This window comes from Oncorhynchus tshawytscha, linkage group LG04 (assembly GCF_018296145.1).
Source record: "Oncorhynchus tshawytscha isolate Ot180627B linkage group LG04, Otsh_v2.0, whole genome shotgun sequence".
NCBI classification, from domain to species: Eukaryota; Metazoa; Chordata; class Actinopteri; order Salmoniformes; family Salmonidae; genus Oncorhynchus; species Oncorhynchus tshawytscha.
The window spans coordinates 8,652,268-8,667,697 of record NC_056432.1 but is presented as its reverse complement, the minus strand read 5'-3'; positions in this window follow the sequence as shown (position 1 = coordinate 8,667,697).

Here is a 15,430-nt window from a genome sequence, read left to right as displayed (position 1 = left end):
CATTCATTACACCAGCATCTGTCTGTGTTAAAACACTCCTTCATTACACCAGCATCTGTCTGTGTTAAAACACTCCTTCATTACAGTACAACAAAATGAGGAAGAGACATGATTTCAGCTTTTGTTAACTACCATCCTTCAGCCTCTAGACTTCACATGTTTCTGTTCAGCTGGTGATTTGTTGATTGCATGTTTCTCCCACCTCCAAGTTGAACAATGTCTGCAGGAGGCCATAGTCATTGCCCCAACGGCTTATTGATTTATATTTGCTTGGTGTCAGTCAACCAGTGTTCTGCATTGTATGATGGGCAATGAGCCTACTGTAGTGTAATGAATTAGTCCTCAAAAGCCTGGCTAGGCCTAGAACACACAAACACACACACACACACACACACACACACACACACACCCTTGTCAAGTCCGTGGCTGAGCACAACAAGCCTGAGCAGCTCTCTTCACTTCACTTAATTGGATTCTAATGTATTCGAGTCGCTCGAGTGAGCATGTGTAGATGGCAACCAGCACATTCCAACTGAGTTGAGCCGAGGAGAAGGAGAGAGAGAGAGAGAGAGGTCATGAGCAGATGAGCTCCTGAATCTTTCAATATTTTTCTACAAAAAGATAGATTTAGAGTTGGATAAATATATATATATATATATATATATATATATATATATATATATATATATATATATTATATATATATATAAAGGACATATACAGGATACTACCCTCCACAACACAACCTTCACTCCAAATCAGTGCTCCAAACCTACAACCTGATTTTGGACAAAATGACCGAGAAGGATTCCGGAAGGATTCTAACTACAGAGGACTATCCAGCAAAAACTTTCAGACAAACCAACAACTAGAAAAAAGGTCAATTCAAACACTTCCAACAGGACTATCACAGAGAGAGCACAGCAGAAGTAGCTTTCTCTTGGTGATGACTCCCTCACCGTGAGCGAATCTGATCACACCTCTTCAAACTACCCTGCAGACGAGGACAGTCTGAACAGAACCAGGTCCAACAACTGCACTGCTCCTCCATCATTGAAAGAGCTACATTCACAGAGCTGGAGAGAGAGATGGTGGAGCTCGGAAAGTTAGTCCACATACTCTAGTCAGTAGAGACCACCACAACAACACCCTCCAACAGGACCTGAAGGGCTGAAGGTGGAGATAGAAGGCTTACTGGTAGAGCTGGCCGCACTCCGGTCTGAGGTGAGAGACCTGAAGGAGGAAAGAGAGGGACACACAGCCCAGTTAACAGGACTGCAGGAGGAGAGGAACACACAGCCCAGCTAACAGCACTGCAGGAGGAGAGAGAGGAATACACAGCCCAGCTAACAGCACTGCAGGAGGAGAGGAACACACAGCCCAGCTAACAGCACTGCAGGAGGAGAGAGAGGAATACACAGCCCAGCTAACAGCACTGCAGGAGGAGAGGAACACACAGCCCAGCTAACAGCACTGCAGGAGGAGAGAGAGGAATACACAGCCCAGCTAACAGCACTGCAGGAGGAGAGGAACACACAGCCCAGCTAACAGTACTGCAGGAGGAGAGGAACACACAGCCCAGCTAACAGCACTGCAGGAGGAGAGGAACACACAGCCCAGCTAACAGCACTGCAGGAGGAGAGGAACACAGCCCAGCTAACAGTACTGCAGGAGGAGAGGAACACACAGCCCAGCTAACAGCACTGCAGGAGGAGAGAGAGGAATACACAGCCCAGCTAACAGCACTGCAGGAGGAGAGGAACACACAGCCCAGCTAACAGCACTGCAGGAGGAGAGGAACACACAGCCCAGCTAACAGCACTGCAGGAGGAGAGGAACACACAGCCCAGCTAACAGTACTGCAGGAGGAGAGGAACACACAGCCCAGCTAACAGCACTGCAGGAGGAGAGGAACACACAGCCCAGCTAACAGCACTGCAGGAGGAGAGGAACACACAGCCCAGCTAACAGTACTGCAGGAGGAGAGGAACACACAGCCCAGCTAACAGCACTGCAGGAGGAGAGAGAGAATACACAGCCCAGCTAACAGCACTGCAGGAGGAGAGGAACACACAGCCCAGCTAACAGCACTGCAGGAGGAGAGGAACACACAGCCCAGCTAACAGCACTGCAGGAGGAGAGGAACACACAGCCCAGCTAACAGCACTGCAGGAGGAGAGAGAGGAATACACACCCAGCTAACAGCACTGCAGGAGGAGAGGAACACACAGCCCAGCTAACAGCACTGCAGGAGGAGAGGAACACACAGCCCAGCTAACAGCACTGCAGGAGAGAGGAACACACAGCCCAGCTAGCAGCACTGCAGGAGGAGAGAGGAACACACAGCCCAGCTAGCAGCACTGCAGGAGGAGAGGAACACACAGCCCAGCTAACAGCACTGCAGGAGGAATTGAGAAAGCTGAGGTGCGACAATGAAAGATTTATGAGAGAGGTTGCCATCCCACCAGAGAAGCCAACAGAACAGCCCACTTCAGACCCCAACCACGGCCTTAACACCACAACGAGAGAGACGAGGCAGGACCCACCAAGCAGCAGACTCCCCCTCCTGGCAGCCACCCCTGTAACCCCCCCAGATAGCTCTCTACTGACAACACCCCCACAAGGACACTCAAAACCAGAGATGTGACTCAAATGGGAAATACGTTGATGAGAATAAACTTTTTCCAAAACACCCAGTGCTGTCTGAGGACTGACTAAGGTCCATCAGCCACATTTATTTTTCCCCCAAGATGGCGCAGCAGTCGGACGTGTGTTTTTGTCTGGTCCCTTCCTGTCCCTTGTAAACATCGTTTTTCCTTGTTTGTTTTTCTCATACATATATTTCATATTTTAATATCACTTTCTATCTACGGACTGAATATACTCTCCTGCAACCCGTCTCACCCAATGTGGTACGGATCTGCTATTTTTATACTTCAGAGCTCATCAACTCATCAAAAGCTAGCCGGCTACCAGCTAACTGGCTACCAGCTAACTGGATACTAGTTAGCCACAGCCCACTAGCTGTCTAAAGTACATCGGACTGTTAGCTTAAGAGGCCCATCGGACAAATTATTTGGCCACTATATCCACCATACGGAGCCCTGTTGATCCGTCGTCTGAACCGTCGCCTGAACCGGAACCCCAACAGATGCTAGCCAGCTAACCAGCTACTAGCTAGTAGTCAGCTATCGGTCATCAGCCACCTCTAGCACGGACAACTTTTGCCAGTCTGCACAGCGCGACTCAAACCAGAGCAATTCTGACTTATTTTTCTCCACATCTCTGGATTCCTACCGCAAGCTCTGAACCTTTTTTTTCACCTGGATCACCGCAGCTAGCAAGCTGCTATCCGAGTGGCCACTCCTGGCTAACGTCACTGTCCCGAAGCAATAACCAATTAGCCTGGAGCTAGCCTTGCTAGGCCCATCTCCCGGCTAGCCAAAAAGGTCCATCAGCCACTACTTTGGCTACAATACCTCTTTTTGCCAACTGGCTTGGACCCCCGCTAACTCATCACGACTGGACCCCCGCTGACTCATCACGACTGGACCACCGACGACTCATCACGACTGGACCACCGACGTGATTCGCCTGTTGTTGTTTCTTTCAACTGGCTCCGCCGTCGCTTCGTCCCCTGAGATCCCATCCGCTAGCATGCTAGCCGCGGCCTGCTAGCTGTCCAGAGCACATCGGACTGTTAGCTTAAGAGGTCCACCGGAGAAATTATTTGGCCCCTATACCTATTCTGCCAATTGGCATGGTTTACCACACGGAGCCCTGCTGATCCGTCTGCCGATGTAATAGCACGAGGGGGCCACAACAGACTTTCTTCCGTCGCGACGTCCCTCCAAGGTCCTTCTGTTAGCTTGCTAGCCCCAGCCCGCAGCTGCCTGAAGCCACTCACTGGACTCCTATGATCAATTGGCTACGCATGCCTCTCGCTAACGTCAATATGCCTTGTCCATTGCTGTTTTGGTTAGTATGGATTGCCTTATTTCACTGTAGAGCCTCTAGCCCTGCTCAATACGCCTTATTTAGCACTTTAGTTCCACCTACCACACATGCGGTGACATCACCTGGTTTAAATTATATTTCTAGGGACAATATATCTTTCATTGTCACTCTAGGCACAGGTTTACCCTCACTGTATCCACATCCTACCATACATTTGTATGTACATTATGCCTTGAATCTATTCTACCGTGCCCAGAAATCTGCTCCTTTTACTGTCTGTTCTGAACGCACTAGACGACCAGTTATTTGAGCCTTTAGCCTTACTCGTATCCTACTCCTTCTCTGTTCCTCTGGTGATGTAGAGGTTAATCCAGGCCCTGCAGTGCCTAGCTCCACTCCCATACCCCAGGCGCTCTCATTTGTGGACTTCTGTAACCGTAAAAGCATTGGTTTCATGCATGTTAGCCTCCTCACTAAGTTTATTTTATTCACTGCCCTAGCACACTCTGCCAACCCGGATGTCCTATCCGTGTCTGAATCCTGGCTCAGGAAGACCACCAAAAACCCTGAAATTTCCATCCCTAACTATAACATTTTCCGACAAGATAGAACTGCCAAAGGGTGTGGTGTTGCGATTCCGGCGCCGACAGAGATGGCCGCCTCGCTTCGCGTTCCTAGGAAACTATGCAGTTTTTTGTTTTTTTACGTGTTATTTCTTACACTAGTACCCCAGGTCATCTTAGGTTTCTTTACATACAGCCGAGAAGAACTACTGAATATAAGATCAGCGTCAACTCACCATCAGTACGACCAAGAATATGTTTTTCGCGATGCGGATCCTGTGTTCTGCCTTACAACCAGTGTAACCGAGTGGATCACATGCAGCGACCAAAAAAAAAAAAAAAACGACTCAGAAAAAGAGGGAAACGAAGCGGTCTTCTGGTCAGACTCCGGAGACGGGCACATCGTGCACCACTCCCTAGCATTCTTCTTGCCAATGTCCAGTCTCTTGACAACAAGGTTGATGAAATCCGAGCAAGGGTAGCATTCCAGAGGGACATCAGAGACTGTAACGTTCTTTGCTTCACGGAAACATGGCTAACTGGAGAGACGCAATCCGAAGCGGTGCAGCCAACGGGTTTCTCCACGCATCGCGCCGACAGAAACAAACATCTTTCTGGTAAGAAGAGGGGCGGGGGCGTATGCCTTATGACTAACGTGACATGGTGTGATGAAAGAAACATACAGGAACTCAAATCCTTCTGTTCACCTGATTTAGAATTCCTCACAATCAAATGTAGACCGCATTATCTACCAAGAGAATTCTCTTCGATTATAATCACAGCCGTATATATCCCCCAAGCAGACACATCGATGGCTCTGAACGAACTTTATTTAACTCTCTGCAAACTGGAAACGATTTATCTGGAGGCTGCATTCATTGTAGCTGGGGATTTTAACAAGGCTAATCTGAAAACAAGACTCCCTAAATTTTATCAGCATATCGATTGCGCAACCAGGGGTGGAAAGACCCTGGATCATTGTTACTCTAACTTCCGCGACGCATATAAGGCCCTGCCCCGCCCCCTTTCGGAAAAGCTGACCACGACTCCATTTTGTTGATCCCTGCCTACAGACAGAAACTAAAACAAGAAGCTCCCACGCTGAGGTCTGTCCAACGCTGGTCCGACCAAGCTGACTCCACACTCCAAGACTGCTTCCATCACGTGGACTGGGAGATGTTTCGTATTGCGTCAGACAACAACATTGACGAATACGCTGATACGGTGTGCGAGTTCATTAGAACGTGCGTTGAAGATGTCGTTCCCATAGCAACGATTAAAACATTCCCTAACCAGAAACCGTGGATTGATGGCAGCATTCGTGTGAAACTGAAGGCACGAACCACTGCTTTTAATCAGGTCAAGGTGTCTGGTAACATGACTGAATACAAACAGTGCAGCTATTCCCTCCGCAAGGCTATCAAACAAGCTAAGCGCCAGTACAGAGACAAAGTAGAATCTCAATTCAACGGCTCAGACACAAGAGGTATGTGGCAGGGTCTACAGTCAATCACGGACTACAGGAAGAAACCCAGCCCAGTCACGGACCAGGATGTCTTGCTCCCAGGCAGACTAAATAACTTTTTTGCCCGCTTTGAGGACAATACAGTGCCACTGACACGGCCTGCAACGGAAACATGCGGTCTCTCCTTCACTGCAGCCGAAGTGAGTAAGACATTTAAACGTGTTAACCCTCGCAAGGCTGCAGGCCCAGACGGCATCCCCAGCCGCGCCCTCAGAGCATGCGCAGACCAGCTGGCCGGTGTGTTTACGGACATATTCAATCAATCCCTATACCAGTCTGCTGTTCCCACATGCTTCAAGAGGGCCACCATTGTTCCTGTTCCCAAGAAAGCTAAGGTAACTGAGCTAAACGACTACCGCCCCGTAGCACTCACATCCGTCATCATGAAGTGCTTTGAGAGACTAGTCAAGGACCATATCACCTCCACCCTACCTGACACCCTTGACCCACTCCAATTTGCTTACCGCCCAAATAGGTCCACAGACGATGCAATCTCAACCACACTGCACACTGCCCTAACCCATCTGGACAAGAGGAATACCTATGTGAGAATGCTGTTCATCGACTACAGCTCGGCATTCAACACCATAGTACCCTCCAAGCTCGTCATCAAGCTCGAGACCCTGGGTCTCGACCCGCCCTGTGCAACTGGGTACTGGACTTCCTGACGGGCCGCCCCCAGGTGGTGAGGGTAGGCAACAACATCTCCTCCCCGCTGATCCTCAACACTGGGGCCCCACAAGGGTGCGTTCTGAGCCCTCTCCTGTACTCCCTGTTCACCCACGACTGCGTGGCCATGCACGCCTCCAACTCAATCATCAAGTTTGCGGACGACACAACAGTGGTAGGCTTGATTACCAACAACGACGAGACGGCCTACAGGGAGGAGGTGAGGGCCCTCGGAGTGTGGTGTCAGGAAAATAACCTCACACTCAACGTCAACAAAACTAAGGAGATGATTGTGGACTTCAGGAAACAGCAGAGGGAACACCCCCATCCACATCGATGGAACAGTAGTGGAGAGGGTAGCAAGTTTTAAGTTCCTCGGCATACACATCACAGACAAACTGAATTGGTCCACTCACACAGTCAGCATCGTGAGGAAGGCGCAGCAGCGCCTCTTCAACCTCAGGAGGCTGAAGAAATTCGGCTTGTCACCAAAAGCACTCACAAACTTCTACAGATGCACAATCGAGAGCATCCTGGCGGGCTGTATCACCGCCTGGTATGGCAACTGCACCGCCCTCAACCGTAAGGCTCTCCAGAGGGTAGTGAGGTCTGCACAACGCATCACCGGGGGCAAACTACCTGCCCTCCAGGACACCTACACCACCCGATGCTACAGGAAGGCCATAAAGATCATCAAGGACATCAACCACCCGAGCCACTCCCTGTTCACCCCGCTGCCATCCAGAAGGCGAGGTCAGTACAGGTGCATCAAAGCTGGGACCGAGAGACTGAAAAACAGCTTCTATCTCAAGGCCATCAGACTGTTAAACAGCCACCACTAACATTGAGTGGCTACTGCCAACACACTGTCAATGACACTGACTCTACTCCAGCCACTTTAATCATGGGAATTGATGGGAAATGATGTAAATATATCACTAGCCACTTTAAACAATGCTACCTTATATAATGTTACTTACCCTACATTGTTCATCTCATATGCATACGTTGATACTGTACTCTATATCATCGACTGCATCCTTATGTAATACATGTATCACTAGCCACTTTAACTATGCCACTTGGTTTACATACTTATCTCATATGTATATACTGTACTCAATATCATCTACTGTATCTTGCCTATGCTGCTCTGTACCATCACTCATTCATATATCCTTATGTACATATTCTTTATCCCCTTACACTGTGTATGACAGTAGTTTTTTTTGGAATTGTTAGTTAGATTACTTGCTCGTTATTACTGCATTGTCGGAACTAGAAGCACAAGCATTTCGCTACACTCGCATTAACATCTGCTAACCATGTGTATGTGACAAATAAAATTTGATTTGATTTGATTTGAATCTACTGCAGAGATAGCCTGCAGAGTTGTCTGTCTTACTATCCAGGTCTGTACCCAAATCATTTGAGCTTCTGCTTTTAAAAATCTACCTTTCCAGAAACAAGTCTCTCACTGTTGCCGCTTGCTATAGACCACCCTCTGCCCCCAGCTGTGCCCTGGACACCATATGTGAACTGATTACCCCCCACCTGTCTTCACAGCTAGTGCTGCTAGGTGACCTAAACTGTGACACACTTAACACACCAGCCATCCTACAATCTAAGCTTGATGCCCTCAATCTCTCACAAATTATCAATGAATCCACCAGGTACAACCCCAAATCCGTAAACACAGGCACCCTCATAGATATCATCCTAACCAACTTGCCCTCCAAATACACCTCTACTGTTTTAAACTAAGATCTCAGTGATCACTGCCTCATTGCCTGCATCAGTAATGGGTCTGCGGTCAAACGACCACCCTCTCATCACTATCAAACACTCCCTAAAACACATCAGCCTTCCAAATCGACCTGGCCCGGGATTCCTGGAAGGATATTGATCACATCCCGTCAGTAGAGGATGCCTGGTCATTCTTTAAAAGTGCCTTCCTCACCAAATCAAAATCAAATCAAATCAAATTTTATTTGTCACATACACATGGTTAGCAGATGTTAATGCGAGTGTAGCGAAATGCTTGTGCTTCTAGTTCCGACAATGCAGTAATAACGAGCAAGTAATCTAACTAACAATTCAAAAAAAAAACTACTGTCATACACAGTGTAAGGGGATAAAGAATATGTACATAAGGATATATGAATGAGTCTTAAATAAGCATGCCCCTTTCAAAAATGTTTGAACCAGGAACCGATATAGCCCTTGGTTCTCTCCAGACCTGACTGCCCTTGACCAGCACAAAAACATCCTGTGGCACTCTGCATTAGCACCGTGATATGCACCATGATATCGTCTGAGATTCCCAAAGATTGGAAAGCTGCACTACTACTCTGGACGGTTCTGATTTAGAATATGTGGACAACTACAAATGTCTGGCTAGACTGTAAACTCTCCTTCCAGACTCACATTAAGCATCTCCAATCCAAAATTAAATCTAGAATTGGCTTCCTATTTCGCAACAAAGCAGCCTTCACTCATGCAGCCAAACATACCCTGGTAAAACTGACCATCCTACCGATCCTCAACTTCAGCGATGTCATCTATAAAATAGCCTCCAACACTCTACTCAACAAATTGGATGCAGTTTATCATAGTGCCATCTGTTTTGTCACCAAAGCCCCATATACTACCCACCACTGCGACCTGTACTCTCTCGTTGGCTGGCCATCGCTTCATACTCGTCGCCAGACCCACTGGCTCCAGGTCATCTACAAGTCTCTGCTAGGTAAAGCCCCGCCTTATCTCAGCTCACTGGTCACCATAGCAGCACCCACCCGTAGCACGCACTCCAGCAGGTATATCTCACTGGTCACCCCCAAAGCCAATTACTCCTTTGGCTGCCTCTCCTTCCAGTTCTCTGCTGCCAATGACTGGAACAAACTGCAAAAATCTCTGAAGTTGGAGACTCTTACCTCCCTCACTAGCTTTAAGCACCAGCTGCTCACAGATCACTGCACCTGTACATAGCTCATCTGTAATTAGCCCATCCAATCTACCTTATCGCCATACTGTATTTATTTATTTATCTTGCTCCTTTGCACCCCAGTATCTCTACTTGCACATTCATCTTCTGTACATGCTACCATTCCAGTGTTTAATTGCTATATTTTAATTACTTTGCCACCATGGCCTATTTATTGCCTTACTTCTCGTATCCTACCTCATTTGCACATGCTGTATATAGATGTTCTACTGTATTATTGATTTAATGTTTGTTTATTCCATGTGTAAGTCTGTGTTGTTATATGTGTTGAACTGCTTCGCTTTACCATGGCCAGGTCGCAGTTGCAAATGAGAACTTGTTCTCAACTAGCCTACCTGGTTAAATAAAGGTGAAATAAAAAATAAATAAATAAATCCCCATCAGAATTCACACAGGGACAAATGACCTGAGGGCCCAGCAGGAAAGGGTTGCCACAGCACTCCAGGGAGTGATTTGAAAAAGCTTCTTCCTCATTCCCTAACTCACAAGTGGTCATCTTCACCATACTACCGCAAAAACACTTTTACCTGCCACCATACAGCTGGTGAATGAAAGCATTTCTTCGGACTGTACCTCAAAACCTAACATCTACCACTCCATCATGGACTTGAACAGCCTTTAAGACCAAGTCCACCTCTACAATGCAGCAGTCTCCACTTTTGCCAGGACATCACCCTCAACTGCAGCCCCAACACCTCACACAAGAGCAACACAGCAATGAACACCCCGCCCAGATCAGAGCTGTGAGACCCCCTCCCAGAGGACCTGCACCAAGAGGATCCACACCAAGAGGGCCTACACCAAGAGGATCCACACCAAGAGGACCTACACCAAGAGGATCCACACCAAGAGGACCTGCACCAAAAGGATCCACACCAAGAGAATCCACACCAAGAGGATCCACACCAAGAGGACCTACACCAAGAGGATCCACACCAAGAGGACCTACACCAAGAGGATCCACACCAAGAGGATCCACACCAAGAGGACCTACACCAAGAGGATCCACACCAAGAGGATCCACACCAAGAGGACCTACACTAAGCTATATGGAATTGTTTTAAGGAGGTCATACCAAGGATCCTTTTGCTATTTGATTTTGAATTTTAAGACCACTTGAAGCAATTTGTTGATGAATATTTGTATTTGGCGTTACTGCTATTAGCCCATACAAACACATAGAACAACAGAAACACTACATGGAACAACAACAATTTCACTCCCCCCCCAAAAATCGAAAGGAAGTTAGTTTTGAAGTGTCTGTCCTATATCTGAGAGATACAAGAAAGATCAGGAAACATTTTCTTATTCTTTAAATTTTTTTTTTTTTTTACATGTATTTAACCCCTTATTTTTTAAGCTAAACACAGTCTCCATATATACAGTACCAGTCAGAAGTTTGGACACACCTACTCATTCAAGGGTTTTTCTTTATTTGACTATTTTTTACATTGTAGAATATACGTATGGAATCATGTAGTAACCAAGAAAGTGCTAAACAAATCATAATATATTTTATATTTGAGATTCTTCAAAGTAGCCACCCTGCCTTTATGACAGCTTTGCACACTCTTGGCATTCTCTCAACCAGCTTTACCTGGAATGTTTTTACAACAGTCCTGAAGGAGTTCCCACATATGCTGAGCACTTGTTGGCTGCTTTTACTTCACTCTGTGGTCCAACTCATCACAAATCATCTCAACTGGGTTGAGGTCGGGTGATTGTGGAGGCCAAATCATCAGATGCAGCACTCCATCACTCTTCTTCTTGGTCAAATAGCCCTTACACAGCCTGGAGGTGTGTTAGGTCATTGTCCTGTCATTGGAACCTATCCAACCAAAAACACAGAGACCCAGAAAACCTGAGCCTACACCTTCACTATGGTGAATAACTAAAACAATAAATAAATACACTACAGCACATCAGAAATCAGTTGAATGCAATTGAAGAATTTATAGACTAACCACTTCTAGGAAAATTGGAATATACTAAACAAACAACATGAAGAATTATCTTTTCAAAACAGAGATGTATGGATCAACCACTTCTCCAATCTTTTTGGATCTATAACAAAGAACAAAGAACAAACTGCAAAAACATATACATGATCAAATACAATCTTAGAATCAACTATTAAAGACCAGAACACACTGGATTCTCCAGTTACATTGAATGAACTATAGGACAAAATACAAACCTCTAAACCCAAAAAGGCCTGTGGTGTTGATGGTGGTTTCTATACTGAACAAAAATATAAATGCAACATGCAACAATTTCAAAGATTTTACTGAGTTACAGTTCATGGAAGGAAATCAGTCAATTGAAATAAATTCATTAGGCCCTAATCTATAGATTTCACATGACTGGGCAGGTGCGCAGCCATGGGTGGGCCTGGGTGGGGCATAGGCCCACCCACTGGGGATCCAGATCCAGCCAATCAGAATGAGTTTTTCCCCACAAAAGGGCTTTATTACAGACAGAAATACTCCTCAGCACCACCACTCCCCCTCCTCAAACGATCCCACAGGTGGAGAAGCCGGATGTGGAGGTTCTGGGCTGGCGTGGTTACACGTTATCTGCAGGTGTGAGGCCAGTCGAATGTGCTGCCAAATTCTCAATGTAGGACACGGCTTATGGTAGACAAATTAACATTCCATTTTCTGGCAACAGCTCTGTTGGACATTCCTGCAGTCAGCATGCCAATTGTATGCTCCCTCAAAACGTGTGGCATTGTGTTGTGTGACAAAACTGCACATTTTAGATTGGCCTTTTATTGTCCTCAGCACAAGGTGCACCTGTGTAATGACCATGCTGTTTAATCAGCTACTTGATATGCTTGTATGCTCCCTCAAAACTTGTGGCATTGTGTTGTGTGACAAAACTGCACATTTTAGATTGGCCTTTTATTGTCCTCAGCACAAGGTGCACCTGTGTAATGACCATGCTGTTTAATCAGCTACTTGATATGCTTGTATGCTCCCTCAAAACTTGTGGCATTGTGTTGTGTGACAAAACTGCACATTTTAGATTGGCCTTTTATTGTCCTCAGCACAAGGTGCACCTGTGTAATGACCATGCTGTTTAATCAGCTACTTGATATGCTTGTATGCTCCCTCAAAACTTGTGGCATTGTGTTGTGTGACAAAACTGCACATTTTAGATTGGCCTTTTATTGTCCTCAGCACAAGGTGCACCTGTGTAATGACCATGCTGTTTAATCAGCTACTTGATATGCTTGTATGCTCCCTCAAAACTTGTGGCATTGTGTTGTGTGACAAAACTGCACATTTTAGATTGGCCTTTTATTGTCCTCAGCACAAGGTGCACCTGTGTAATGACCATGCTGTTTAATCAGCTACTTGATATGCTTGTATGCTCCCTCAAAACGTGTGGCATTGTGTTGTGTGACAAAACTGCACATTTTAGATTGGCCTTTTATTGTCCTCAGCACAAGGTGCACCTGTGTAATGACCATGCTGTTTAATCAGCTACTTGATATGCCACACCTGTCAGGTAGATGGATTAGCTTGGCAAAGGAGAAATGCTCACTAACAGGGATGTAAACAAATTTGTGCACAAAATTTCAGAGAAATAAGCTTCTTGCGCATATGGAACATTTTGGGGATCTTTTATTTCGGCTCATGAAACATGGGACCAACACTTTACTTGTTGCGTTTATATTTTTGTTCAGTATAAATCAAAATAAAATAAACATTAATACATATTTAAATATTTATTTATATATTTAAACTCTTTATCCTCATCCACAGCTCTGGCATCTTCCCCAATACTTGGAAGCAAGGACTGATCACCCCAAAGACAAATTTGACCCCAATAACTACCGTGGGATATCCGTCAACAGTATTCACATGTATTCACCCTTCACACCCTTATTGAGAAACAAACAAAAGAAAAGTCTTCTCATACTTTGTTGATTTCAAAAAAGTGTGTGATGCAATTTGGCACGAGGGTCTGCTATACAAATAGATGGAAAGTGGTGTTGGGGGACAAACATACAGCATTATAAAATCCATGTACACAAACAACAAGTTAGCGGTTAAAATTGGCAAAAAAACACAGATGTCTTTCCTCAGGGCCGTGGGGTGAGACAAGAATGCAGCTTGAGCCCCACCCTATTCAACATGTATATTAATGAATTGGCGAGGGCTCTAGAACAGTCTGCAGCACCCGGCCTCACTCTATTCAACATGTATATTAATGAATTGGCGAGGGCTCTAGAACAGTCTGCAGCACCCGGCCTCACCCTATTCAACATGTATATTAATGAATTGGCGAGGGCTCTAGAACATTCTGCAGCACCCGGCCTCACCCTATTCAACATGTATATTAATGAATTGGCGAGGGCTCTAGAACAGTCTGCAGCACCCGGCCTCACCCTATTCAACATGTATATTAATGAATTGGCGAGGGCTCTAGAACAGTCTGCAGCACCCGGCCTCACCCTATTCAACATGTATATTAATGAATTGGCGAGGGCTCTAGAACATTCTGCAGCACCCGGCCTCACCCTATTCAACATGTATATTAATGAATTGGCGAGGGCTCTAGAACATTCTGCAGCACCCGGCCTCACCCTATTCAACATGTATATTAATGAATTGGCGAGGGCTCTAGAACATTCTGCAGCACCCGGCCTCACCCTATTCAACATGTATATTAATGAATTGGCGAGGGCTCTAGAACATTCTGCAGCACCCGGCCTCACCCTATTCAACATGTATATTAATGAATTGGCGAGGGCTCTAGAACAGTCTGCAGCACCCGGCCTCACCCTATTCAACATGTATATTAATGAATTGGCGAGGGCTCTAGAACAGTCTGCAGCACCCGGCCTCACCCTATTCAACATGTATATTAATGAATTGGCGAGGGCTCTAGAACAGTCTGCAGCACCCGGCCTCACTCTATTCAACATGTATATTAATGAATTGGCGAGGGCTCTAGAACAGTCTGCAGCACCCGGCCTCACCCTACTAGAGTCTGGAGTCACATGTTTACTGCTTGCAGATGGTGCTGCTTCTGTCCCCAACCAAGGATGGCCTACAGCAGCACCTAGATCTTCTGCACAGATTCTGTTAGACTTGGGCCCTGACAGTTAATCACAGTAAGACCAAAATCATGGTGTTCGAAGAAAAGGTCCAGTTTCCAGGACAACAACTACAAATTCCACCTAGACACTGTTGCCTTAGAGCACAAAAAAAACTATACCTACCTCAGCCTAAACATCAGCACCACAGGTAACTTCCACAAAGCTTTGAATGGTCTGAGAGACATGGCAAGAAGGGCCTTTTATGCCATCAAAAGGAACATTACATTTGATCCCAATTAGGATCTGGCTAAAAATACTTGAATCAGTTATAGAACCCATTGTGAGGTCTGGGGTCCAATTATCAACCAAAAATTCAGAAAATGGGACTAACACCAAATTCAGATTCAAATTGCAGAATTCTGAAAAAACATCTTCCTTGTACAAAGTAAAACACCAAATAATGTAGAGCAGAATTAGAACGACTCCCACTCATAATAAAAATCCAGAAAAGAGCTATTAGATTCTACAACCACCTAAAGGACGTGATTCTCAAACCTTCCATAACAAAGCCATCACCTAAGGAGAGATGAACCTGGAAAAGTGTCCCCTCAGCCAGCTAGTACTGTGACTATGTTTACAAACACAAACAGACCCCAAAGAGC